A 5,010-nucleotide genomic window follows, 5' to 3' on the forward strand; every position below is an offset into this window, starting at 1 on the left:
TTTTTCAGAAAATATAAATCTTATTTTTAAAAAAACTTACTATTTATATATAAATTCTTCTCTCTTTTTTAAGAAAATTATACATTTATTGGCTCACTTTGATGTCAAAAAAGTTGCTTCAAATAATAGTTATAAAGGAAGAAAAAAGATATCTTCTTAACTAGATTCTTTTTGAAATTTTTACTATCTTGTTGATTGTTGATATTCAAGATATAGTTAAAATTTGATTGAATTTGAGCTCTTTTATGTTTTTTGAGTGTTGAAACTCTGAATGTAAGGAGGTCTCATAAAAAATTTCGCATGAGGCTCCTAGTATTCTAGAGCCGGCCTTGCTAATAAGCTAAAGGCTGTAGCTATTTGAACCCATTAAATTCCTCTCCACACTCATTTTAAAAAATAAATTTATTATTAAAAATTTAAACTTTAGAATCTCAAAATTACCCTTAATCTCCTTTTCTCTCTATCTTATAGTTACATGCTCTCTCTCTCTACTCTGACATTTTATAACATTCAATTTCACTCTCTTTTCTTTTTTTATTTTTGGCTTTTCTTTTTGTATCATGATCTATATTTCATACTTTTTATATATAAGAATTTTTCTTTTCTTGATATGCGAAAACTTTTGTGTTTGGTAAAAAATAAGTTTTTGATATTCATTAACTTTAATAGGTGATAAAAGTTTATTGATGTTCATTTTTAAATGGTGGGTTTGGTTCCTCTTAATTATTGATATCAATTACTTTTAGCCAAAAGAATATATTTAAATCAATTGATGAGAATTTATGAAATTAAGAAGAAAAAGAGAAGAAATGTTCAATTAATTTTTTTTCAAAAATTGTTTAGATACTAAAATTCTTAATTCAAAAGAGAGTGCAGAGAAAAAATTATTGGGTTCAAATAGCCTCATCCTAAATTAAAATATGATAAACTTAGGTATAATTCATCAAACATTGTCAACTGGTTCCTATTTATATATTCGACCAAATTCCAAAAGGGAAATAATTATTTTAATGAATTGTAACCACCTTATATGGGGAATAAACCACATCTTTTTTCATTCATGTAGCAATGGATTTGAGTCATCTTCTTCTCCATATTTAGAAATAAATCTAACCTAATTGATGTTATTTGTCCTGATAAGTGACGACAGGTAGATAATCTATTACATTTGTTAAGAATTTTTTTTTTCTATTAAGGTATATAAGGAGATAATCTATTACATTTGTTAAGAATAATTTTTTTTTTCTGTTAAGGTATATAAGGAGTTTAACTTTTATATATAAGCTAGACTTTTACATGGTATGAGGAACCAAACTTATTTTAAAGACTTACAATTACAATACTTAGTAATTGTCCACTTGAGTTTGATTATCATTTCAACTCATTTAAAAAAGAAAAAAGCTATTAAAAATATTTAATTTTATATTAATTGAGTTGCATATATGAGCAAAAAATTTAAAATTTATTTTTAAATGGGGTGTTGCCCTGTTGTTACACAAAAGCGGAGATATGAATATCTCCCATATCTTCCCAATCTCCTTGCCCCCAAACCAACCAGAAAATGAGAAAAATAAATTGAAGTCCTCTTAAAACCACTGTTGCATTTTAACTATTTAACCTTAGTTTTAAATTTCATAAAATGACATAAATTTTCTTTGGTACATGCATCTGAGCCACCGTTGATGGTGACTGCAAATGTAAGCAAACATAAATTGCAACATAATAATTCAGATTTTTTTTACATTTTTTTTTTAAATTTCACTTTAGACATGACTTGTGGCTGTAAGATGTTGCTTTTCTTTGCTTTGAAAAAGAAAATCTAGCAACAAGAATAACTATTTCTAGAATTATTGGGCAACAAGAATTTCAGGGGGTTTAATTTTAGGAAAATATCACTTGTATACCCTTAAATGATATTTGTATTAAGTATATTACAATACTTTTAACATGTATCACTCGTATACCCTAAGTTAACAAAATGTGTCTGTTATCTACCAATCCGTTAGCTGCCGTTTGCAAGTACTGACATCATAAGGGTAATATAGTCTTTTAAGATGGAAGAAACTTTGAATAAAAAAATGACATGTCATCCCATTTACCTAGAAAAGAATGACATGTCATATGATATATATTGACAAAAAATGACATATCATCCCATTTATCGGAAGATGACGTCATCTATGTGAAACAACGTTATTTCAACGGGACTAAAAAATAAATGCTACTCCACAACCAAATCTACTCCTCCAAAATTTAACCTGAATTTTTGAAGATCTATTCTTCCAAGCTCCAACTAAAATTTTTTAGTGTATAATATGTATAATTGTAAATAATATGTTGTTAATAATTTTTTATGGTCTAATATGGATGATTTTTACGAATAATTATTAATAATGTATACCATTAATAATTCTTTTTTTAATCAAAAAATATATTGTTAATAACAAAATTAAAAAAAATTGTGTATTGAAAATTTATGTTAATTTTTTGGATAAATTTGTCTTTTTACTTTATTTTAAGTTTTAAGGGTGAAATAGTCAATTTTCCACAATTCTGTTAACTTTCTAATGGCAGCTAACTGTTTGGTAGACGGTAAACACATTTTGTCAACTTAGGATATACGAGTGATACATGTTAAAAGTGTTATAATACGTTTGATACAAGTATTATTTAAGGGTATACGAGTGATATTTTCCCTTTAATTTTTTAGCGGCAATAGAAAAGTTCAGAAAAAAAAACGTGGATTTAGTTAGGATGAGTAAGTATGGGTTCCTTTTCCAATAAAAAAAGGGGTGTCAAAAGAAATTATTTTAATTGTCAAATGGTAAGGGTTTTTAAAAGGATTTTGCAGGGGTGGCAAAAGCTGAACGAAAAAATTTACTCAAATTTTACGAAGAGTAAGCCCAGTAAAGCCCAAATTTTCAATCTCAGTAGTACAATGGACAAACGCGCCAAGGCCTACAGTCATAAACCTTATAATGAAGGAGACTTGAGATCTATTTTCTTTTACGTTTGATTTTAAATAGCAGATACTATATAAAAAAAAAGCAGTTATCTTGACGCCACTCAAAATTCCTCTTAAAATCCCTTTTCATTGAAATTACTTAAATAATCTTGTAGAAATTAATTCAATTTTTGTTTCGAATATTAATTCAATTAAATAATTAGATAAATTATTCTTTTAACAAATTTTTACACCCACCCCATTTCATGATTTATATCTATATTTTAAATTTTAATTGAAAAATATATTTTCTGAGAAAATTATAATAGTTTAGAGTTATAAAAATATAAATTATATAGCAAGAAGAAAAAATTTTAAGATAAATTTGATATTTTAGGATTTGTATGTAATTCAAAAAGATAGATTTTTTGAATAAAATTTTACGGGAAGATGGTTAATGTTAATATATCGATTTGTATTTTATCAATTAAACCAAGCGTATTTTAGGAATAAATTCAATAGAAGTCTTATAGGGATTTTAGAGCGGTGTTAAAAGGTCCACTCTATTTTAAAATATAAGCATCAAGCATATATAAAAATTAAGGTAGCCCCTTTTTTTTAATTTAAGATGAAATCTGAATATACTTAAATTGACATAGAATTAACTAAGCCCTCTTTTGGCATAGTTATTTTGGATTGAAAACTAAGACGATTTTATCTCATAATTACTTATTAAAAATTTATTATATTTAATTATTTTTATCAAAATTAATATTTAAAAATCATTATACAAAATCAGGTTTTAGTTTATAGCCAAAATTTATCACAACACCATTGTACCAAAAAGAGCTTAAGTCATGTGTTTCGAAAAGAAAAAACTTCACACTGCTATGATAATTTATAAAGTAAATGTATACATAAAAAGACCTTTCTTTTGTTCCTTTTTGACAAAGCGATATACCTAAGATAAGAAACTAAATCCATATAAATATATTACAAAGTGTACTAAGAATTTAGATACATACACTTAATATAATCCAAAGATCCAGAGAATATAACTAATAAATCTCCACTAATTGGAGATAATATGAAATCCCACTAAGTTTTGGGAGATAAATCTATTCAAAAAAATACCATACTAAGTGAAACATGAAACATGCATGCAAGAAAACACAATAATACCGCATCAGTTATTTATGATACACAACATCGCATTTGCAATATTTAAAGTCATATTACTAACTTTTGAAATTAATTGATAGCTATTAAGAAATTACTAATAACTTTTACAATTACGTTTTCCCGTGAACATTAATTGGATTGTTGTTAGTTATTGAATCCCGGAAAGATAGCAATAGCAGCTCTCACAACAGAAAGAACACGGCTAATCAGCTATCTTCTTAAATTATGATTGTTGTGACGCAAATTGACTAATCATGATACGAAGATTATGTTATTTCATATGTAGAACAACTATACATTAAAAGGTTGGGAGTAATGGTTTACACCCCTTTGAAGTCAGGTAGAAATGCACGTTACTCTAATTCAGTAAAGGTGGGTAAATTTAATTCAATCCAATGGACCCGATCTAACCCAATCTAATTTTGATGGGTTGAGTGGATTATTGTGAGTTAATTGGGTCTAATTTTTCTAATCTAATTAACAGTTAGTTGGATTGGGTTAATTATGATGAACTTGTTTAACCCACCCCGACCCATGTAAATAGTAATAATAATAATAATAACAACAATAACAATGATATGTTAATCCTCAATTGTAAAATCTTAAAGACCTAAATGGCTAATTTAATTTTTAATTATTTTACTTTTTTATAGAAGAGACTATTTCATTTTCATATCTATTGATCTCGACTTTAATTCCAAAACAAAAATCACTCTCTCATGTAAGTAAATTTATTATCTTTGAAAGTAGATTAGTGTCAATTTCTCTTTATTTTTTAGTAAACATTTAACAGTACATAATTATATATCTTGTTACTGGACACGATGCTAGTTAATTATCTAAAAGGTCTAGATTTTGAATTCGAAAAAGAGATGCGGGAAGCC

Source organism: Citrus clementina, unplaced genomic scaffold (assembly GCF_000493195.1).
Source record: "Citrus clementina cultivar Clemenules unplaced genomic scaffold, Citrus_clementina_v1.0 scaffold_2, whole genome shotgun sequence".
In the NCBI taxonomy this organism is placed as follows: Eukaryota; Viridiplantae; Streptophyta; class Magnoliopsida; order Sapindales; family Rutaceae; genus Citrus; species Citrus x clementina.